Genomic DNA, 24341 nt, shown 5'->3' with positions numbered 1-24341 from the left:
TGGTAAGATTTAAGTTAATCCTTTGCTCTTATTTCGAATGTATTCAACACAGACAGATGGGCGTTGGTAGTTAAGCTTAGTGATGACTCTTACAGGCTCACTAATAGGGGAAGTCATTAATCCTTAAAATGAAAGCTTTTCCTTTAACAAGGCTTGAAGCATTTTAGCCATTAACATTACCAAAAATAGATAGGCACTACAGGCAGCAATAGTGGGTGGATTTATCTAGAAGTAAAGTGTATTTCACGTGCAAGTTTTTTTATTTTAAAACTGCTTAATCATTTGAAATGGATTGACATTGAAATTTTACCTGGTCCAGCAGCTGAGTTTAAACGACCTGTCAGCGAGCCTGGATCATTTGATACGCACGGTGACCGGAAGCATTTCCGTGATCGACATCGCACCAACCAAATCCATGCATCATTTGATCAGGCACAGCTCCTGCTTGCTGATAAAGCCTTATCTGAATTAGATTGTCTTCTGACAGACAGACTCAGGATAATCCTCTGCTTCCTCAGTAAATCTCCTATAACTGAAGAAACTACATGAAAATGAAACAGCCGCCAAGGTGATGTTCAGCATAATGTGGTAAGATATTGAGATAATCACAGAGAGCCCGAGTAATCACTGTTTCCCGGGTGTCATCATAATTGCAGGTGAGTATATGAAAAGAATCTCTGATTAACAAATAATTGCCCAAGTTGATTAGAATTTCCGGGACAATAGATGGTATTTGTAATGGACGGCAAGGCGGTAATTGAAATCGACCCATTCTGATGGCGTGACAAATGCTCAGGCAATAGCAGCACACTATCAATAATAAAAATGCTGACTGTGGGAAGTGACACAAGGTTGGAGAAAAACTCATTAGAGATTTATTTTCCTGAAAGGCTTGCAGGTTTCTTTTTATTGAAGCCCATTATATCTCCAAACTGTGCAACAATGAGTGCCACATCATTCAATGCATTTCAATGTTGAGCTGGTCAGTAGGATGCTTCTTTCTTAAAGCTAATGGAAGAGTGCTGAATATTGGACAGCAACTTTTACATTTGAGTTTAAGCATGCATTTGCCCATTGCCTAGAGTTGCTGTAGAATTTGCACATAAATATAAGCGTGAGCCATTGGTATCGCCATCAATTTGACAAGAAGTTATGACATTTAATCAGTGAATAGTTGAATAAGCTTTACCAAGGGAAACTAAACACTGAACTAGGTGGTCTCAGCTGGAGATGTGAAACAAATTCTTGCTTCGCGACTGGAGGTAACATTTAGACCTATAGGCATAAAATCTCCCTTTTTAAAAATATATGGCTGCTACATGCACATATTTTTAGTTCCCTATTCAGTTAACAACTGGGAGGCTTACATATCAAATTAAATTAAAATAATTAAAACTAATCCTTAAAAGAAATGATTCTAGGATTTTGATTTGTTAAGTAGACGATGAGAACAATCTTCAGAAAGTACTTGTTGGCAAAGGATCAAGCCTATAATTCCTTCTTGGTGTCTGATCCGTTATGGACCAGGATCAGACCCTCTCAGAATATTTTAAGAAGGTAGCCTAGAACTTAACACTTCCTTATTTTAAAGACAGATGTGAAGTGAGTGTTCCAGATGTGATACAACTAGCCAAACCACTCCGCTTTAAGCAAAACAGAATTTACTTAAACACTACAGTTGAAACACGAACTAAAGAAATTTAGATAACAACTATTGGAAAACTTAAACAGCCCAATACAGCAACTTAACTAATTAACTGGTCCAGTATAGCAACATCCCATAAACACACCCCTTGGCAAAAAAGTAAATTCAAACAAAGATTCCTACAGTCAGAAGGGAACAACATCCAGACAGATTTCGGGAAAAAGTCAGTTAGGAATCCTTTACTGATGCTTGCAACCCTTCTGTTAGTCAAAATATCTTGTGACTGCCACAGTTTAAAAAGAAACTAGAAGACCCTGAACTGGGACAACTGGCCACTCCTTATCCATTGATAAACTCTTTTAGTTTTCTTGCTCCCTAGATTCAATGGCACCTCTGCCTTTACAACCTCTCTCTTCAAAAAAAACTCAGCTTTTTTTAAACCTTTTTACAGTGACAGCATTGTCACAGATCCCTTGTCATAACCTCCACAATGACTTTTACTTTACCAACACTTATTCCGTCTTCTCTCACGCAATTTGTCAAACAGTAAAACTTGTATGCCCGCAATCAGTGAAACATAACTAGGCCATGTCTTAGTCCCTACAAATTAGTACAAGCTTCCACAGCAACTAATAAGCTGAATATTAGAACTGACAAAAAATTCAATTGGAAAGTTAAAATAACTTCACTGCTGAACCTAGAGTCATTCTTAAACAACCACCTGAGAATTGAACAGGCATTTCACCAGGAATGAATTGTCCTGGCTCCCATTAGTAGTGTTTGCAAATTATTTCACAATGGGAGCTTACCCACCCACCCTAGCACAACAGATTTTGCTGCTGATTTCAATGTAGAACCTAAAACATGACTTCTTAATACACTTATTTTTAATATAGTTGTGGTTCTAAAGACCACATCTTATCTTTCTGTGGTTTGGTTGTTAACTAAAAAGGACTGCTTTTAAATCAAAGATTGTGAAAGTGATTGCTGCACTTTCTCAAAGCAAGTTAGGGAAGCTCATTGTAAATGATACATATGCCGCTACCTGGTTCAACCAATGAAGGAAATTGATTTTAGATAGACTGGCACCAGGAATGTGTATAAAGTGGGTTTCAGCCAGCAACAAACAGCTTATGGGTTTGTAGAATAGTAATCATCCTTGGATAATGAAGCTACCTCCCTGCCAACAAATCTGGACCTCCTATTTATGTTCAGCATTTTCTGCCCTTATTTCAGTTGTTTAGCATTTGTTTGTTTTGGAATTTTCAAGAGATTTAAGAGCTACCTTCACTGGAGCTGAGGATGCAAAAAGGAATCAGATGCACATCTTCAGGACTGTGAAAGTCAGTTGGGGTTGCTTCCACTAGTCTGTCAATCATTAACCAGGAGCAGAAATGTAAAGCAATCATGAGAATAATTAAAGGCTCAAATTTTAAACGCAGAGAATTGATGCGCTGCTGTGTTGAATTATCTGCTACTGGAGTAAGGCATAAAAGTTCTATTGGAAAAGAATTAGACAATTGCTTGAAAAAAGATTATAAACGGTTCAATGACTCAAAAAGAGTAAATGAGGGCTCGAAGCATCATGGGCACCAGCTGGCTGGGACAGTAGCTCAGTGGTTCGCACTGCTGCCTCTCAGCACCAGGGAGCTAAGTTCAATTTCAGCCTTGGGCAACTGCCTGCGTTGAGTTTGCAAGTTCTCCCTGTGTCTGTATGGGTTAGCTCACTACTTAGGGGTGGCACAGTGGCTCAATGGTTATCACTGCTGCCTCACAGTGCCAAGAACCTGGGTTCGATTTCACGTTCAGGTGACTGTCTGTATGGAATTTGCACATTCTCCCTGTGTCTGTGTGGGTTTCCTTCGGATGCTCCAGTTTCCTTCCACAGTCCAAAGATATGTAGGCTAGGTGGATTGGCCATGCTAACTTGCCCATAGTGTTCAGGGATGTGTAGATTAGGTGAGTGAGAGGGGGTTGAGTCTGGGTGGAACACTGTGAGTGTCAGTGTGGACATGTTGGGCTAAAGGACCTGTTTCCACTCTGTAGGGATTTATGATATTTCTCGAATACACTGTGAAAACAGATTCTTTTCTCCAGGGCAGGATTGACTGCCACGAGGGGTCATAGTTTTAAGGTGTTAGGAGGAAGGTATAGAGGAGACGTCAGAGGGAGGTTCTTCACCCAGAGAGTTGTGAGCGCATGGAATTCTTTGCCAGTGGAAGTCGTGGAAGCAGAGTCATTAGTGACATTTAAGTGACTGCTGGACATGTACATGGACAGCAGTGAATTGAGGGGAATGTAGGTTAGGTTATTTTATTTTTGGATTACGATTATTCCACGGCACAACATCGGCCGAAGGGCCTGTACTGTGCTGTACTTTTCTATGTTCTATGTTCTATTACTCATGGATGCTTGATGGGATCTTATTGTGTTAAATGAGCTGCCATATTCATTTAAAGAATAGTAGCGATTATGCAAAGTAATTGTTGGACATGGACCACTTTGTGATGTCCTGGCAATATGAAAAACACTGAAGAAATGCAAGCCCTTTCTTTGAGGTCGTTGACTTGCTCGCTAAGCTGCATAGTTTTTTTAAAGCACCCCTTTCTTTCTTTAAATTCCATTTGCTGCATTGTAAGACCATAAAAAATAGGAAGATAAGTAGGTTATTCAGGACCCTTGAACCTGCTCTGCCACTCAATAAGATCATGGCTGATCCAATATTCCTCAAGTCCACTTTCCTGCCATTTCCCCAAATCGCTTGATTGTCCTACTAATCAAGAGTCTCTCTATCTCAACCTTAAATATACATAAGAACTCTGCCCTCATAGCTCACTTTGGCAAGGAGTTCCTAAGATTCACAAATCTGAGTGATGAAAGTCCTCCTCATCTCAGTTTTGAATTGATACTCCTTCACTCTGAGATTATGCCTGCTGGTTCTAAACTCTCCCATGAGGGGAAACACCCTCTCAGCATTTACCCTGTCAAACCCCTTAAAAATCCAACATTTCAATGCGATCGCCTTTCATTCTTCTGAACTCGAATGAATAGACTCTCAACTTATTAAATCTTTGTTCATAAGATGATTCCTCCATACCAGGCATCATCCTAGAGAAGCTTCCCTGAACTGCCTCCAATAAAACGATGTATTTCCTTAAATAAGGGGACCAAAACTGCTCACAGTTGTCAGATGAGGTCTTGCACACTTGCTGTAAGGCGTCCCTACTGCTATATTCCACGCGCCTTGAAATTAAGGGCCAACATTCCATTTGCCTTTTTGATGACCTGCTGCACCCACATGCTAACTCCCTCATTGTCATGCAGGAGTACTCCCAGACCTGTGTGTTGAAAATTTCTGCAACTTTTTTATCCATTTCTTCATTCTCTATTTTCTCCATTCTATTCTTTTGTTCTCCCTTCCCAAATGAGCAACTTCATATTCCTCCACATTTATAACCCTTTTGCCCAAGTACATAACACATCAATGTCTCTCTGCAAGAGGTAGCAAGAACTGCAGATGCTGAGAAAAGGTTTCTGAAGAAGGGTCCAGAAAAGAAACGTCTTCTTTCCTGCTCCTCTGCTGCTGCCTGGCCTGCTGTGTTCCTCCAGCTCCACACCGTGTTATCAATGTCTCTCTACAAACTGTTTATATCCCTCTTCCAATCTGCTTTTCCACCTATTTTTGTGTTGTGTGCAAATTTGGCTATTGTACATTCACTTCCTTCTTCCAAGTCCTCAATATATTTTATGGCTTTTGATCATTTTTTTCCCTTTAGGGACATTAAATTTTAGTATTGTTTAAGCATTGTGTTTTAAAACAAATGATTTGAAAAAGAGCAGAAGGTTTATTGACACCAACTGGTAAAGCAACTAGTTGGTGGCGGGACCACCTGGACATACAATAAAATAGTTTATTTCACAGAAAATAAATCTCTTCATTCAAAACAGTGCTATTTAAATTACACAAAACTGCAAAAACTTACGGAGCTTGTTTGAAGAGAGCTTTTATAAAAGTGGTTCACAAACTAAGTTTTGAATCCAACACCATCATCTAAGATTGCCTCCTGTGCCAACACCAAGGTCCAAACAATGGATGCCCCTGAAATGCCCTGTTCATCTCTTGGCCTCTCTCTGCAGATGATGGACTCCTGCCCATGGCTTTTTCAGTGAGTTCCAGTGTCCAACCCTAGCCATGAACATCCGATGATGTCTCCACTGATGAGCTGTGGGTTGTCTGCAGAATGACTAAGGCTCCAACATCATTCATGTCAAGACCATCAACCTCCGTTTCAACTGCTTCCAGGAACTAGAGCATTTTAGCTGAATTAATGGGCCAGTGACTGCTCAAAATAATTATAAAATGATACACGATCATAAAAGGGGATTATTTTACCTGAATCAAGAAAGACAACAAACTGGTGGTTGGAAGCATTGTATGTTCATCATTCTGAATTACTGCCCAGTCCTGAACATTCCGCACTGTAAAATAAGGCTACTAAACAATTCATAGCTAGTCCCTTTTTATCAAGTGTTTTACACCTTCAAAAAGATACAGAAGGCATATGCAAATGCCACAAATACCTAGTTCAGATCACAATAGGCAATGGCTTGTTGTAGTGCCATTACACAAGAGTACAAGCCAGCTTTAGTCCACACTAGGCCAGGAATTCACTTAAGTAAGTGACTAATATCACTGAACCTAATATCAGAGATAATGGGAACTGCAGATGCTGGAGATTCCAAGATAATAAAATGTGGGGCTGGATGAACACAGCAGGCCAAGCAGCATCTCAGGAGCACAAAAGCTGACGTTTCGGGCCTAGACCCTTCATCAGAGAGGGGGATGGGGGGAGGGAACTGGAATAAATAGGGAGAGAGGGGGAGGCGGACCGAAGATGGAGAGTAAAGAAGATAGGTGGAGAGGGTGTAGGTGGGGAGGTAGGGAGGGGATAGGTCAGTCCAGGGAAGACGGACAGGTCAAGGAGGTGGGATGAGGTTAGTAGGTAGCTGGGGGTGCGGCTTGGGGTGGGAGGAAGGGATGGGTGAGAGGAAGAACCGGTTAGGGAGGCAGAGACAGGTTGGACTGGTTTTGGGATGCAGGGGGTGGGGGGGAAGAGCTGGGCTGGTTGTGTGGTGCAGTGGGGGGAGGGGATGAACTGGGCTGGTTTAGGGATGCAGTGGGGGAAGGGGAGATTTTGAAACTGGTGAAGTCCACATTGATACCATATGGCTGCAGGGTTCCCAGGCGGAATATAAGTTGCTGTTCCTGCAACCTTCGGGTGGCATCATTGTGGCAGTGCAGGAGGCCCATGATGGACATGTCATCAAGAGAATGGGAGGGGGAGTGGAAATGGTTTGCGACTGGGAGGTGCAGTTGTTTGTTACGAACTGAGCGGAGGTGTTCTGCAAAGCGGTCCCCAAGCCTCCGCTTGGTTTCCCCAATGTAGAGGAAGCCGCACCGGGTACAGTGGATGCAGTATACCACATTGGCAGATGTGCAGGTGAACCTCTGCTTAATGTGGAATGTCATCTTGGGGCCTGGGATGGGGGTGAGGGAGGAGGTGTGGGGACAAGTGTAGCATTTCCTGCGGTTGCAGGGGAAGGTGCCGGGTATGGTGGGGTTGGAGGGCAGTGTGGAGCGAACAAGGGAGTCACGGAGAGAGTGGTTTCTCCGGAAAGCAGACAGGGGAGGGGATGGAAAAATGTCTTGGGTGGTGGGGTCGGATTGTAAATGGCGGAAGTGACCAGGCCCCCTCCACCGACACTCTCATCCGCCTAGCGGAACTCGTCCTCACACTCAACAACTTCTCTTTTGACTCCTCCCACTTCCTACAGACTAAGGGGGTGGCCATGGGCACCCGCATGGGCCCCAGCTATGCCTGCCTCTTTGTAGGTTACGTGGAACAGTCCATCTTCCGCACCTACACAGGCCCCAAACCCCACCTCTTCCTCCGGTACATTGATGACTGTATCGGCGCCGCCTCTTGCTCCCCAGAGGAGCTCGAACAGTTCATCCACTTCACCAACACCTTCCACCCCAACCTTCAGTTCACCTGGGCCATCTCCAGCACATCTCTCACCTTCCTGGACCTCTCAGTCTCCATCTCAGGCAACCAGCTTGTAACTGATGTCCATTTCAAGCCCACCGACTCCCACAGCTACCTAGAATACACCTCCTCCTACCCACCCTCCTGCAAAAATTCCATCCCCTATTCCCAATTCCTCCGCCTCCGCCGCATCTGCTCCCACGATAAGACATTCCACTCCCGCACATCCCAGATGTCCAAGTTCTTTAAGGACCGCAACTTTCCCCCCACGGTGATTGAGAACGCCCTTGACCGCGTCTCCCGCATCTCCCGCGACACATCCCTCACACCCCGCCCCCGCCACAACCGCCCCAAGATGATCCCCCTCGTTCTCACACACCACCCTACCAACCTCCGGATACAACGCATTATCCTCCGACACTTCCGCCATTTACAATCCGACCCCACCACCCAAGACATTTTTCCATCCCCTCCCCTGTCTGCTTTCCGGAGAAACCACTCTCTCCGTGACTCCCTTGTTCGCTCCACACTGCCCTCCAACCCCACCATACCCGGCACCTTCCCCTGCAACCGCAGGAAATGCTACACTTGTCCCCACACCTCCTCCCTCACCCCCATCCCAGGCCCCAAGATGACATTCCACATTAAGCAGAGGTTCACCTGCACATCTGCCAATGTGGTATACTGCATCCACTGTACCCGGTGCGGCTTCCTCTACATTGGGGAAACCAAGCGGAGGCTTGGGGACCGCTTTGCAGAACACCTCCGCTCAGTTCATAACAAACAACTGCACCTCCCAGTCGCAAACCATTTCCACTCCCCCTCCCATTCTCTTGATGACATATCCATCATGGGCCTCCTGCACTGCCACAATGATGCCACCCGAAGGTTGCAGGAACAGCAACTTATATTCCGCCTGGGAACCCTGCAGCCATATGGTATCAATGTGGACTTCACCAGTTTCAAAATCTCCCCTTCCCCCACTGCATCCCTAAACCAGCCCAGTTCATCCCCTCCCCCCACTGCACCACACAACCAGCCCAGCTCTTCCCCCCCACCCACTGCATCCCAAAACCAGTCCAACCTGTCTCTGCCTCCCTAACCGGTTCTTCCTCTCACCCATCCCTTCCTCCCACCCCAAGCCGCACCCCCAGCTACCTACTAACCTCATCCCACCTCCTTGACCTGTCCGTCTTCCCTGGACTGACCTATCCCCTCCCTACCTCCCCACCTACACCCTCTCCACCTATCTTCTTTACTCTCCATCTTCGGTCCGCCTCCCCCTCTCTCCCTATTTATTCCAGTTCCCTCCCCCCATCCCCCTCTCTGATGAAGGGTCTAGGCCCGAAACGTCAGCTTTTGTGCTCCTGAGATGCTGCTTGGCCTGCTGTGTTCATCCAGCCCCACATTTTATTATCACTGAACCTAATGACAAGTTTCTGAATCAATGGCAGTTAGATCCTCCGCAACCATCACCACAACCCCAACCTTATTATTAACTTCCTCCCTGGGAGGTGAATTCATTGTCAGAGCCCTTCCTCAACCTCATCCAGAATGGAACATTTTATGAGTTTCTTCATGCGATTCTCCACTCATCCTCAAGCTCAGAACAGCTGGAATTAGGCCAAACCTGAAATGTGCCATTTTAACACTAAGCTCTGTGCACATTACGGACCAAAACCCTTTAAATATTTGTGGCACAGGTAGCCCAAGTTTAGTACTTAATTTCTTTTAAAAATAAATTGCAGCTTCCGACTCTCTATTCATAAGGTTGTTTGTGTAGTCTAAAAATATTCATTATAGTGGAGAAATCAGTGGAAAAGAAAACAGATATTTTTACACCATGAAATGTTCTCACTCTACAATATCAATTTTCCACCGTTCCCAGGGAACGGAATATAAATCATGAAAATGTAGCGGGCATAGCCTATCTGAAAGGAGGCTTTGTTGTCAATAATATGGCTCTATTAAGCATAGGCATGTGAAGAGGAATTTATTTTTACTTTAGCTGTTCCATTCCTTCTGACAGTAGTAACTTTGTTAACCCCTTGAAGGCTATGGTAGTAATTGCTGCACTAAATTAAAGAAAACATGTTTGAATTGGCCTTGTACATAAAGACATCTCTGTAGGCTTTGGCCAAAATAAATTCACTGCCCATCCCATTCATGAATGCTACCCAGTATTTCAGCTTAAATTTAGCTATAAAATACTAATTTGTCTTGGGTTGTTGCATAATTCCTCAATGTCCAATGCAGCGTAAGGTCAGATAATCAACTTTCAACAGGTTTCTTTCTTCTCTAATAGTCTCGGGAAGCTATCTTGAAGGTGGGTTCATGCTGGGGTATTATTCCAGCGTATTAATGCCAGAGGCAACAAAATGTGAGGCTGGATGAACACAGCAGGCTAAGCAGCATCTCAGGAGCACAAAAGCTGATGTTTCGGGCCTAGACCCTTCATCAGAGAGGGGGATGGGGTGAGGGTTCTGGAATAAATAGGGAGAGAGGGGGAGGCGGACCAAAGATGGGGAGAAAAGAAGATAGGTGGGGAGGTAGGGAGGAGATAGGTCAGTCCAGGGAAGACGGACAGGTCAAGGAGGTGGGATGAGGTTAGTAGGTAGATGGGGGTGCGCCTTGGGGTGGGAGGAAGGGATGGGTGAGAGGAAGAACAGGTTAGGGAGGCGGAGACAGGTTGGACTGGTTTTGGGATGCAGTGGGTGGAGGTGAAGAGCTGGGCTGGTTGTGTAGTGCAGTGGGGGGAGGGGATGAACTAGGCTGGTTTAGGGATGCAGTTGGGGAAGGGGAGATTTTGAAGCTGGTGAAGTCCACATTGATACCATTAGGCTGCAGGGTTCCCAGGCGGAATATGAGTTGCTGTTCCTGCAACCTTCGGGTGGCATCATTGTGGCACTGCAGGAGGCCCATGATGGACATGTCATCTAAAGAATGGGAGGGGGAGTGGAAATGGTTTGCGACTGGGAGGTGCAGTAGTTTGTTGCGAACTGGTGCTCCTGAGATGCTGCTTGGCCTGCTGTGTTCATCCAGCCTCACATTTTGTTGTCTTGGATTCTCCAGCATCTGCAGTTCCCATTATCTCTATTAATGCCAGAGGTTTTGGATTCCCTCACTGAGTGGTGATTAATAAACTGTAGCTTTAGACAACTATGTTCGGCAGCCTATGACTTCATGGTGTTTATTGTATCGTCAACAACTCAATTGTGCACTTCAGTACTGTGATACTAATCCTGGTTGACCAGGATGATTTCAGATGTAACTTTTGGTGAGATACTGGACGATTCCGGACCACCATATCAGTACTTGAAGCTCTAGCATTCAACAGAAAAGGCGAAAAGTGAGTTTATGTACCCTCATCTGACCTAACTTCCATTTATAGGGACAAGTGCATTCTAACAAGATGCACTCAATAGCAAACATGAGCATTAACAATGACTAGTTCCTCCATCCTACCAAGCTTGGAGATTTTGAAGCCATTTGCAGCCACTACCCCAACAAATTCAGCCAATTATGATCAGCATGGTGGTTCAGTGGTTAGCATTGCCACCTCAAGAGAACAGAGACCCAGGTTTGATTCTGTCCTCAGGTGACTCTGAGTGGAATTTGTGCATTCTCCCTGTGTCTACTTGAGCTTTGACTAGGTACTCCGGTTTCCTCCCACAGTCACAAGGATATGCAGGTTAGGTGGATTGGCCATGGTAAATGTAGGGTGACCGACATTGGGTAGGATGCTCTAAGGAGAATTTGTGTGGACCTGATGGGCTGAATGACCTCTTTCTGTACTTTAGGGATTCTATGATTCTGAGCAAAGGAGAAGAGGATTTAGTTGAATATATTGGATTAACATGGTCTGTCAAATCTGTGACAATATTTTAATTTGATGTGGTGTTGTCTAAACTTTGAAAACTATGACTCCGTTAAACAAGTTGTGCAACCACATTACGACAAATCAAATGATGAATCTTTATGATTGGAGATTTTTTTCAGATTACAGAAAATGAATGATTCTCCTGAATCTTCAAGTGGTCTAAATGTTTTCAGAGCTGACTAAATCTGTCATTCAATCTATTTCTCAGGTTCTGTACTTTATGAAGTGAAAATGACAGAACATCTTTTTGCATGGATCAAACACCTATTTTGACAGTTAATGAGATAGATATTCAGCTTTCCATCAGGAATAAAACTAGATTCGCAATTTGGCCACACATTCCAGAAACTACTAATTACACCATTTTTCCAAAGTGACTGAAATCCCAGATCGAGTGGCATATCTGAAACATTGATAAGCTTTTCCAAGACCCTTAGAAAGATTCTGTAGTGAACTGAAAGGCCTACTTATACCCCAGCTGCAAATTCACTTAATATTATCTGCCATTGAAATGTGGTCATCTATTTAATTGGGATATGAAGGCTGGGCCACAAGACTGATTTTATGGCTAATGCAGTGAATGGAAAATCCACTCTGCTGAAGATTTATAATGTCAAGAGTAACAGAAAATAATGTCAGATGGGAATTTTATTTAAATAAGCAGTAAACAGCAACACCAAAAATTCTGCTTTAGCAGTAGTAAGCCCATTAGCACACAACTCGAGCAGATTGAATCATGCAATTTTTCAAAGTTAAAAGGCGAGAAAGTAGTAAAAGAAACTAACTAAACAGATATTTAGCATGGGAACTCAATTAACTGTACCTGTCTTTAAAACATATTGATATTTGCTCAGCTAAAGGAAGGTGTCAAAAATGATGTCTATTGGGCAGACTTTTAGCTAACATCTGCAAGTTGAGCACATTGGATTGAAAAATCCCTGAAAGGGCAGGAGTCATGTGGGAGCATTAGAAAATGCAACAAATACTATCATCAGAAGGTGTCTATAGGAGGCAAGTGTTATTGAGAGTCTGACACTCTCATTATCAGCGAGAAGGATAAATAGAAAAGGCAGGATAATAACATGAATATTATTTTTCCAAAACGAGTGAAATCATAGATTGAGTGGCTCACCTGGAACAATGATAATTTGTGCTAAGGTATTTAACAATACTTTCTAATAAACCTAAATCCTTACTTACACTCCAGCTGGACATTCAAGTTTATCGTACATGTCATATCTATGTGGCAACAAAGAAGCTCAATTCATGCAGTTACAGATGCAGTTTCTTTTTCCTCTCATTCTTTGACTGATCACTCTATAACCTTACACATAGTTCACAACACCATCCTCCTGCAATGCTTCCCACTGTCATCCAGTTGGTCAGTACTACTCTCTCGATTTCTTATGAACATTTCCATATATTGAGTTCTAGCCAGAGATGATTTGCAATGATTTTTGGTCCTGCACGTTGGTGCTCCTAAGGATTCATCCTTGATCATGTTAGATAGTTAGGTTAGTAGCCAGAATATTAATTTTTAAATTCTAATTTCATTATTAGAAATTACCATGCAATTTCAGCAGAAAGTCCTTTTTTGTAGATGAATATTTCCACCTAACTCTGGATTAAAGGCACATTCATGGCTAATGTTATGGCTGGTGAGGATATGTAGAATAGTTTTCCTATTTTATTTTCCATCTTCATTTGATTGTAACAGGGTGTGTAAAATTTTAAAGTTGGAGTGATCAATCTAGTTTTATGTTGTTTCCAGGTTTGGAGTGTTTGAGCTGTAGAGGGAGGCTGAATAGGCTGGGGCTATATTCCCTGGGGAGTCAGAGACTGAGGGGATGACCTTTAAGAAGTTTATAAAATCATGAGGGATGTAGATATGGTGAATAGCCAAGGGCTTTTTCCCAGGATAGAGGTGTCCAAAATTAGAGGGCACAGGTATAAGGTGAGTGGGGAAAGATTTAAAAGGAATTTAAGGGGTAACGTTTTCACACAGAGGGTAGTGTGTGTATGAATTGAGCTGCCAGAGGAAGTAGTGGAGACTGGTACAATTACAACATTTAAAAGACATCTGGATGGGTGTATGAACAGGAAAGGTTTAGAGGGATATGGGCCAAATGCTGGCAAATGGGACTAGATTAATTTATGATATCTGCTCAGCGTCGTCGAATTGGACCAAAGGGTGTGTTTCCGCTGTACATCTGAGTCTGTGACTCTGCTTACACAAAGGCAATTACATAGAAAAGAGGGCAGAATGGACTGGGAAAGTAATTTAACAGAAAGTGATAAATGTTGACTGATGTTTAAGAAACTAGCTTATGATTCAAAAAATATATTCCAGTGTGGAAGAAGAATTCAGGAAAGTAGAAGAATCAACCACAGTTAACCAAAGAAGTTAAGGATAGTATCAAGTCAAAAGAAAAAAAAAAGCATGATGTAGCAAGGATTAGTGCTAAGCTAGAGGATTGGTAATATTTTAAGATCCCTAAATTATCACTAAAGGAGTAAAGGCAAGTAGATAAACTGAGGTTAAACTAGCAAGTAATGTAAAAATGAACAGTGAAGTCTTATTTAAATGTATAAAAAGGAAGAGAGATGACAAGTGAACATGAACCCCCTGGAGAATACGGCTGAGGAAATAACAATAGGAAACATAAAATAGTTGAAAAGTTGAGTAGATATTTTGCATCAGGTTCCATTATAGAAGACATTAATAACTTTTCAAAAATAGTGAATAATTAGGACCCAAAAGTGAAGGAGAAACTCAATAAAATAACTATACTTGGAGAAAATATGCACAGGAACTAATAAGGTTAAAGTAACTTGGGAAGTACCCACAGAGATAATGCATGTATTGATAGTAATCTTCAATGAATTTTTCGATTCTTAACATGTTTTGGAGGGTTGGTAAAATGTCAATATAACACCTTTATTTGAATAGGGCGACAAAAGTCGGTAACTATAGGCTAATTTGTTTAATATCAGTCATTGATAAACTGCTGGAATCCATTATAAAGGATGTACAGCTGAGTATTTAGATGTGCCAAACATAATTCAGCAAAGTCAGCTTGGCTTCAAGGAAAGGAATTCACGCCTGACAAATTTATTACACTTGTTTGAAAAATACTGACATGCATCCAGCTCTAATCCAATGTGCTTATCCCTGCACACAAAGTGGCCTGCTTGTAGCATTACAATGAAAGGTGCCAATGCCTCCAAATGTACTGAAGAAAAGAACTATATTCTAATGACTCAGATATGCCATATGGATTTGGTGAGGCTGATGGCTGTCCAACATCAATTTCCATGAATGGGGAGGTGGAGTCAGCCACTGCCAAAGGACCTGAGATATTAGGGGCTGCTCCCCAGGAAGGAGGGCACAGTCTGTCCAAGCAAGTTGCAAGCTGGAGCCACCACATACTCACTCTGACTTTCTTGTTACAAATTGTCACTGCCTATTTTCTCCCCAGTACATGGAAGAAAAAGTAACTGTATATCAGTGGGGTCAGATTAGATACTAATGAGCTGTTAACACATGCAAACAGATATTTTTCTGCTCATTTGTGAGATTCCCATCTCACTGTTCAAACCTTGGTTGCAAAATTGCTGTACTGAGTTCTCAATGTACCTAAGATGTCATTGTAAGTGACAACATAGCAACTTTTCACTGTACTCATTTGAACATGTGATAATAATAAAGCAAATTCGATTCGAATCAACATTGGATCTTTTATCTCGATGTGAAATAGTTACTTCTTTCCAATGTTTCCAAATGCCTTGCCATTGCCTACATCATTCAAAGGCTGGGAAAATTCACTCCATCGTTTCTCCCTGTCTGCATTTTCTGCTTTATGCTGGTTTGATTTAGCTGTGGAGCCCTAGCACATGAAAATTGCTTACTGGCTGTTGACCCTTGCCACTTCTCAAGCTTGTTTACTCCCTGACCCCAGATATTGCTGCTCCCTTTATACTGATTTCCTGCTGAATAAAGATTAGGAGGTGGGGGTGGGCTTGGGGATAGATGCAGTAGTTGAGTTTGCTAGGGTTCATATCACAGGAAAGGGAAGAAGAGGACTTGAGAGTTGCAGCATGAAGGATAGTGATGGATAGAAGTGGGGGATAGAATGGAAGCATTAAGTTGGTATTGAAAGGTTGGATATGGATCATAGGAAAAGGATGAAAGGAATGATGAGTATGACGTGAGAGTGATGGTGTGAGAAGAATGTAATAGGGTGGGATCGAGATATCAAAATACACTACTGCAATAAGGATACTAATTTCATTGCAAAGGTTTTGAAAGTCTCTGGCTTATGCTATGTACAGTTAGTTTTCTTGACTCCTACGCCAGAGGCACGCAATTTTATCTGATGTATTTGAAATAATGGCACAACAGAATAATTTAGTTAGTAAGTTAATGAAATTAATGATGTGAACATGTTTCTTGTCCACCAGGGCTATGCAATGTATCATCCAATTTTGTTAATTCATTACTTTAATCTAAAAGACTGCACAATAGGTATTGTTGGTATTAATAAGATTTCAAGATGCTTATTTCTAAGTCCAATGTTTCAACTTAATTTCTTTTATTGATGGTATGAAATGTTATGGAGATTCTATTTGGTTCACGGCATTACATTTCACAACTGACAACAAAGTCAGTAAACTCATTCTTTTCCCGAAATCTAGTTGGAAATTCATTTGTGAAACACTTTCTGAACAATAAAGGCTGTTGATGCTCAACATAAAACTTTAGTATAAATGGTTCAACCTATATCATATTGACTGTTTTTAATTTTCCCAAGACAAAAATTGCTGGAAATACACACACGTAAATCAATATCAGAGAATAAAAAGGAGAGGTGAAGGCTTTGAATATCCCTTTTCCTCAGAACAATTTTATTTCACATTTCTTTTTTCTTTTGATATTTCAGTCAGTTTTTCTTTCTGTTGGTAAAATCAAAGATGAGTCACAATCCTCTCATTATGTGGTACCTTATTGATACTTATTATGAGACAGAACCACACAACTGGACAATAGCTTCAAAGATGATTCAACTTTTAAACATTCTCAATTATAGACCATTCTCAAAAGCTTCCCTAATCCCGCAGTGATTCTGTGATATCTTGTTTTCACAAGTGGCTGGTTCCTTTCGATTGAGCAGGCACCCGTGGAACTGCAGAATGCCAATGCATGAATAAATGAGGTGAGAGTTCTGTGTGTATCTAGAATCAGTTTATGATCATTTGCTTGGTCAAAAATGTTTTGTAAACAAAATATTAAAAAGCAGATGCAAAGATTTGGCACCATGACTTAATTGGCTTCCATACCATTGACAAACTTGAAGATATATATGTCATTAGACTGGGAAATGATTTAACTCAGATGGTTGCGGCTAAACTGTTTTGCACTATTTTGTTTAAAAAAAACTTTTTTTAATATTATGTTGCAACCTTAAAAAAAAGGTAAGAATCACTGCTTACCAGCTTGACAGCAAAAGACAAAGAGTAGTTTGCAAATCACCACAGCAGCTGATTTTGGAGGTCACTGTTTCTGAAGTGTGTAACCACTCTGCTGTGAAATTGTTTAGCAGGAATTCCCATTAAAACTTTCAGTCTCAGGCAGGTCTGCTCTTGCAGAAGTAAGTGCCCTAAAACGGAACACACCATGCTCATTATTGCAGAATCCTGGAAGTCAAGTGTATTATGGGCTCTAATGAGGCAGTTCTTGTGACAAATGTCCTAAAGCACAGTATAAAATGTAGCATAAAAAAGTGGGAGTCAAGGTCCAATAGGCTTACAAGAGAAAAACTGAGAATATTTGAGTGAAGGACACTCTGAAAGATTGCTCACATTTTCTGTGCAAATGTAATGTACGGAAAGATCCCTGTAAAAAAACACCTGAATATCAAAGGAGCTAAATCCGAATAACAACATATTTTTGAGCGTCCAATCTGTTGCAAAATCAATGTGATCCTACAAACCTCTTTCAAATACTATTAGAGTCTCAGGGATTACCTCTCCTGATCTGCCATCCTAAAAAGGTGCTATAAATATAGAATGGGCTTTCAAATAGTTTATTCCATTACAAGTGGTATTCCAGTCAAATAAACCTATGGAGAAATCCAAAAATTGGACAGATATAAATTTGATTTTGCAAAAATCCATGCTTTTGAGAACCTCCAGGATCCAAATGAAGCTAGATGTAAACCTACACAAATGCGCAATTCAATCACTGGTGCAAGCTTATATTTCTGACACTATCTATACGGAAAAACGTATGTCATTTAGTGGCCATGAGGATTTTCCCAAGTGTCCATTAGAATTTCAAAGGAAATGTAAGTGGAAACTTTGGTAAACCCCATGTAAGTATCAGTCTAGTTTCTTCTCCAAGATCTTGCTCATTTTCTGTCAATGTTGCGGTGGACAATCGTAAGCAATCCCCTAATAATTGAGCTCCACGGTCTGATTCATTCTGGCTTGAGATCAATCAAAAAGGGATAAACATGAAGGATTTTCTTCATTTCTGAAAGCTTTCAATGAGGGATCACAGCAAAGAGATTCCCAAGCCATTCTGAAATAAAGGGTCAGAGGCTTTAGAGAGATTTCTGATAGTGTTTGGGCGGGGTGCAATGGTTAGTTGCACATTTTGCTAAGATTCTTTGAATGCTGACCTGGAAATATAAATTTTGAGATGAGCTTTTTGAATCACTTCTATCTCTTGTTATATGAATTTTATTTTCACTTTTTTTATCTAATTTCTTTTGCATCTGTTATGATAGTGTTAAAATGGAGCATCAATCTTTAGCATCCATTATCTGATTTTAATACCTGAGACTTTTCACAGCTAAAATTTTTTTTTAAAAAGGAAAAATATTAATGTGTGGTAGCCAGGGTGGTTTCCTGACTAGTTGAGCCAAGGTCATGAAGCTACCAAAAGACAAGGACTATTCAGAGTTGAAATTAATATTATTAAAAAGGCACTAAAACTAAGAACTGTTTGATTCATTCCCTCCTAGAAGTTCACCCATTGGAATGAAAGTTGCCTGCTGACTATCTCGCTTGAAGAAACTATGAAGCCAGAATTGGGAATTGAGTAAGTTTTATATGTCTGGTAACAGCATATGAGAGAGAGAGAAGGCATATGGATTCATGACATTGACTGGATGGCTTGCTCTCTCTTTTTCTGCTTTTCTCTCCGCCCATCAAAAATAACATGCAGTGATGGAACAGATTGGAGAGTCATCCATTGACTGAGAAGTCAGAAACATCTATAAGTTTTCCAATGATGAGGATGCAAGCTATATATCAAACAACATCTTAGGTTGAAGCCCAGCACTGCAAAGATTTCAAGGATCTTTAAAGCTGCTTATTCCTGTTTTTCCTTTTTATACAAGACACTCTCCTCTTCATAAACTGTTTAGTTGTATCTGTGCACGTGTTTGATGCTATGTCCTTTTACTTTTCTTGGGAGTAATAAAATTCCTGTTGCTTTCACTCAAGGAAAGCTTGTAGTCAGCTCCTTTAATTTTGACTGCATTATACTTTAATAGAAGCGTATTAGCTCCATACTAAAATAAAAATTAAATCTTTGTTGTGATCAGGTGAGGAGGTTAAGAAGAGGAGAGCTGATTCACTCCACCTTACCTGTTCATATTAGTATCTGATGATTGTTACATGAATACTACGAATGACTAATGAATACTATTTTATAACAACATGCACTAATGCATAGAAGTTCTTGTGCATATTCTGGGACAACTTGAATGGAAACAAAGAATGATTTGAATTTATAGATCACTGTACACAAGCTCAGGGCATTTCAAGGTGCTTTACAGCCAATGAAGTAACTTTTGAAGTGTAGGATCTGTTGTAAAGTAGGAAATGTGATAGCTAATTTGCACATAGCTAGCTCCGTAAATAGTAAAGAGATACATAACAAGGGAATCCCAAAAAATAGTCATCAACATTGGAAACATGAAATAAATGCAGAAGATACTGCAAGTTCTGAGCATGTCTGGCAGCACCTGGGAGAGAAAAAGAACAGAGTTAACGTCACTGAAGAAGGTTCCTAGTCCAAAACTTTAATTTTCCCGCTCTTCTGATGCTGCCTGGCCTGCTGTGTTCCTCCAGCTCCACACTGTGTTATCTCTGACTCCAGCATCTATAGTTCTTACTATCTCTGAGTTAGTTAACATTACTCATCAATGTCCATTCATCAAACAATTCATTAAGGTTGTTGATGGGCTAATGATCAAGGAGGTTGCTTCATTCTGGACATTGTTGAGCTTCTTCAGTGTTGTTGCATTTGCAACCATTCAGGCAAGTGAGAGTAATAGTTCATGACACTCTGACTTTTGCTGTAAGGTGATGGAAAGGCTTCAGGCACCAGGATGTGAGAAATCACCATGGGATCCCTAGTTACTGACCAAAATTTACAGCCGTAGTATTTGTGCAGCTGGTTCAGTTAGATTTCTGGTTAGTGGTGATGCCAGGATGTAGAAAATGGGAAATTTAATTATGGTAATGCAATAAAATATCCAGGTTTAAGATAGTTGGTCTCATTTGTTGGATATCATCATTGCCTGGAACTTGTGTGCCAGGAATATCCCTTATTTCCCAATTATCAGCTCAAACCTGGATGTTATCCAGCACTATGGGCACAGACAGTTTATATCTGAGGGACTGTGAATGAAACTGAATCCTCTCTAATGAATATCCCAAATTATGCTGCCAACTACAGTCTTCTGCTGGCTGTGAATAGGCTAATGAGGCGATTTGTCCATTTTTGTTTTGGAAAGGAGATTACAGTCGAAGTTTCCACTTTATCTCATAGATATGGCTTCTCTATTTCCTTCAGGTTAATCATAGGTTCGATCCATTCTGGTCATGCCCTTGTATAACTGTCCACTTACTTCTCCCTTCCTTCCTCCAAACCTGCTTCTTTCAATTTGACTCTTGGATAAAACTCTCCAAAACTTTTACAACAGCACTTGATAACTCCCACAAGTGAGGTTTTTAGCCTTCTTTTAGCAATATTTATGGCGCTGCCAATCTGTTCAATTGTATTCTTATATCTTACCTTTTAATGTTCTTGACCCCATTTAATTTTATTACCCTATCCTACCCTGGTAAATCTTTTAGAATAACTCTCTGCCACCTTAAGTTTAAGCGAGGCAGACTAACACTCAATAAAGATTCAAAACTTTAGCTAAATAACTATTGGACAGTCTGAAGTCAGTCATTTGATTTATCAATTGAAATATTGTATTTGCATATACCTAAGTACAGTGAAAAGCTTTGTTTGCGAACAGTGCAGGTAGGTCATAGCAAACTAGGGCATACAGGCCATAGGGTGCTTAGGCAGAGCGAGGCATACAGGTTACACTGCACAGAATGTACACAAAACAAGATCAACATTATTTGAAGTTAAAGAGTCCATTTATCAGCCTAACAATGGCAGGAAAGAAGCTGTTCTTGAGCCTATTAATGCATGTGTTCAAGCTTCTGTATGTTCTACCTGATGGAAGGGTTTGTAGGAGAGCTTTGCCAGGGAGGGAAGGGTCTTTATTGGCAGCTTTTCAGTAGCAGTAAAATGTGCAAATGAAGCCCTAGGATGGAAGGTTGACTTCCATGAGGGTCTGGGCTATGCACTCCACCTGTAGTTTCTTATGGTTCTGGGCAGCACAGTTGCTATACCAGTCCATTTTGCACCCAGACAGTATGCTTTCAATGGTGCATCTATAAAAGTTGGTGAGGGCCCTCCTAAACATTCCAACTTTCCTGAGCCGCCTGAGGAAGAAGAGATGTTGTGCCTTTTTGACCATCGCATCTACATGGGAAGTCCAGGACAGGTTGTCAATTCTCATCACTCCTAGGAACTTGATGCTCTCAACCCTCTTAACCATCACTCCATTGCTCCTGATGGTGGTGTGTTCTCCTCCTTTGTTTCTGAAGTGAATCATCAGGTCTTTTGTTTTACCGACATTGAGACAGGGGTTGCTATCAATGCACCATAACACTGAGCCCTCTATCTCCTTTCTGTATTCTGACTCATCGTTGTTTGATATCTGACCTCCCATGATGGTGTCGCCAGGAAATTTGTAGACAGCTCCAGCTGCAAATGCAGTTTCTGAGTCACTGAACCCAGTTTTCTGCCTGGCTACAGTTGGAAGTTGCATGAGACCATTAACAATTTTTGTGACATTACTGAGCCTGATAAAAAATTTCAACAAAAATATGCTCCATCAGCATGATCCCACACTTCCAATATTATTCCAGTTTATCTGCTTCTGAAATTCTCCATGCCCCCTTGTTAGCTCTAGACAGAATTATTCCAATGCTTTCCTGGTCGTCTCCTATCTTCTACCCTCCATAATTAATGGCAGAACAAAATCTATTGCCCACGTTCTAACTTGCACTAAGTCCTATTTACCTATTACCCTGTGCTGACTGACTTACATTGGGCCTCAGTCTGAAAATGTTTTGATCTTAAATATTTGTGTTCTGGTTTTAAAAGCCCTCCATCCTTCTGTTATCTCCATCTGACCTACAAACCACAAAGAACTCTGTGCTCTTCTAAGCTTGGAATAGTGAGCATTCCTGATTTTAATCTCCCTATATTGGTGGCCGCACCTTGAACTCTAAAGCTCTATCTCCAAGCTTTAGCTCGTCTGTCGTCATGCGTCGCTCGTGGTCAAAATGTTTTTGACGATGGTCTGCTAAAGTGTATCATGATGTTTTGCTAAGTTCAAAATATTACATAAATGCAAGCAATATTCCTTCCCAGCTACATGGCAGCAGAGCAACCTAAGGACTCCTGTGCAGGCCCTTCACAAAAGAAGAATTAAAGGGCCCACCATTTAAATGAATTGGCTGTGCCCTTCAAAGCAAAAAGTGGGCACTTTGGATGCAAGTCGCATCTGGAAGATTTGTTGTCCACCTTAGCTCACTTGTTTCATTATAGAAGCAACCTAATATAAGTGAATCATATTATACTTTTCTCCCAAAATGTCCCTTCAATTTGTTTAACAGAACCTGACAAGTGAGAAATATCATGTACAGCTTAATTAGACTTTCCACCAGTTTTACAGAACCTAGCACAGATTGTTCTGTGAAGGTGGAATAAGATGATAATGTTGGAAAATTAATTGTCACCTTACTTTGCCTCCAAGTAGATATTTTCTCCCTATTTTAAAGGATGATGTTAGGCTCTTTTCTCACTCAGAAATCAGAAGATTATTAGATTAAATAGGAACAGAGACAGCTTACAGTAGCAATTGGACTCTACTGACTTTCTGAATAATGCAGTGGTTATTTTTTTGAAATGCAAGTAGATATGGTTGCCAAGGTAACCTACGTTGAGAGGTGAATTGGAGGAATATTAGTTATTGCATGAGTCAAATGTGCACAGTTAAGATACTCCTACAATTGGTCAACAATTCTATTTCACATTGAATCTGTTCAACCTCATTTAGTCTCATTGCCCACTAAATTTACATTCTCAGATCACTCACCCAGGGAAGGAGAATGATGCTTTGGATATCATCGTGGACATGAGTAATAATGCCCTTTGATTGATCAGTCTATAGATATGATTAGTGCAGGAGTACATACCAAAGTGCCCTTTCTATTCCAGGACATTTTCGGCCATAACTCGCGAGTAAAACTCTGTGCATTATAATGTCGTGGGTTCAAATGCCACTGTACATTTTAGGTGCAACAATTTTAGTGTGCATTGAGGGTGTACCATTCAGTTGGAGGCGCTGTCTTTCAGGTACAAATGTTAAACTAAGGCCTTCATCAGATGACTGTAAACACTAAAATTTCACAATATTGTTTTATGTTACCATTAGTGATTCAGAGATAGTAGGAACTGCCAATGCTGGAGAATCTGAGGTAACAAGGTGTAGAGTTCGAAGAACACAGCAGGCTAAGCAGCATCAGAGGAGCAGGAGCCAACGTTTCAGGCCTAGGCCCTTCTTCAGAAATGGGGAGGGGAAGGGGATTCTGAAATAAATAGAGAGAGAGGAGAAGGTGGATAAAAGGTAGATAAAGGAGCAGATAGGTGGAGAAGAGTCAGACAGGTCAAGGAGGCAGGGATGGAGCCAGTAAAGAACAGTGTAGGTGGGGAGATAGAATGGGGGTTGGTCAGTCAAGGGAAGATGGGCAGATCAAGGAGGTGAGGATGAGGCTGGTAGGGAGGAGGTTGGGGTGGGATTTGAGGTGTGAGGAGCAGATAGGTGGGAGAAAGGACGAACTGTTCAAGGAGGATCTGATGAGCTGGGCTGGTTTTAGGATGCAGTGGGGGGTGGGGAGATGTTGAAGCTTGAGAAGTTCACATTGATGCCATTGGGCTGCAGGGTTCCCAAGCGAAATATGAGGTGCTGTTCCTGCAACCTTCAGGTGGCATCATTGTGGCACTGCAGAAGGCCCAGGATGGATGTGCCATCCCAGGAGTGGGAGGGGGAGTTGAAGTGATTCACGACTTGGAGGTGCAGTCATTTATTGCGAACCAAACGTAGCTGTTCCACAAAGCAGTCTCCAAGCGTCTGCTTGGTTTCCCAAATATGGAGGAGGCCACATCGGGAACAGCAGATACAACATACCATATTAGCAGACGTGCAGGTGAACATTTTCTTGGGGCCTGGGGTGGGGGTGAGGCGGGAGGTGTAGGAGAAGTTGTAGCACTTCCTGCAATTGCAAGGAAATGTGCCAGGTGTGGTGGGGCTGGTGGGGAGTGTGGAGCGGACAAGGAAGTCAC

General features: G+C 41.6%; 2 long non-coding RNA genes across 3 annotated transcripts in view; one reads left to right on the top strand and one right to left on the bottom strand.

The window, feature by feature from the left end:
- Nucleotides 1–644, bottom strand: part of LOC132210800 (uncharacterized) — a 158307-nt gene extending 157663 nt beyond the window's left edge. For both annotated transcript variants that reach the window (XR_009446988.1, XR_009446989.1), the window contains exon 1: nucleotides 311–644. This is a non-coding gene — a long non-coding RNA (uncharacterized LOC132210800). The remainder of the gene's footprint in view (nucleotides 1–310) is intronic.
- Nucleotides 227–19057, top strand: LOC125462945 (uncharacterized). The gene is made up of 3 exons (XR_007249733.2): nucleotides 227–656; nucleotides 16719–16785; nucleotides 18598–19057. It is a non-coding gene; the product is annotated as an uncharacterized LOC125462945 (long non-coding RNA).
- The last annotated feature ends 5284 nt before the right edge of the window (nucleotides 19058–24341 follow it).

This window comes from Stegostoma tigrinum, chromosome 21 (genome assembly GCF_030684315.1).
Source record: "Stegostoma tigrinum isolate sSteTig4 chromosome 21, sSteTig4.hap1, whole genome shotgun sequence".
Lineage (NCBI taxonomy): Eukaryota > Metazoa > Chordata > Chondrichthyes > Orectolobiformes > Stegostomatidae > Stegostoma > Stegostoma tigrinum.
Note: the sequence above shows the minus strand (reverse complement) of the source record. Positions and strands in the feature narration are given on the sequence as shown.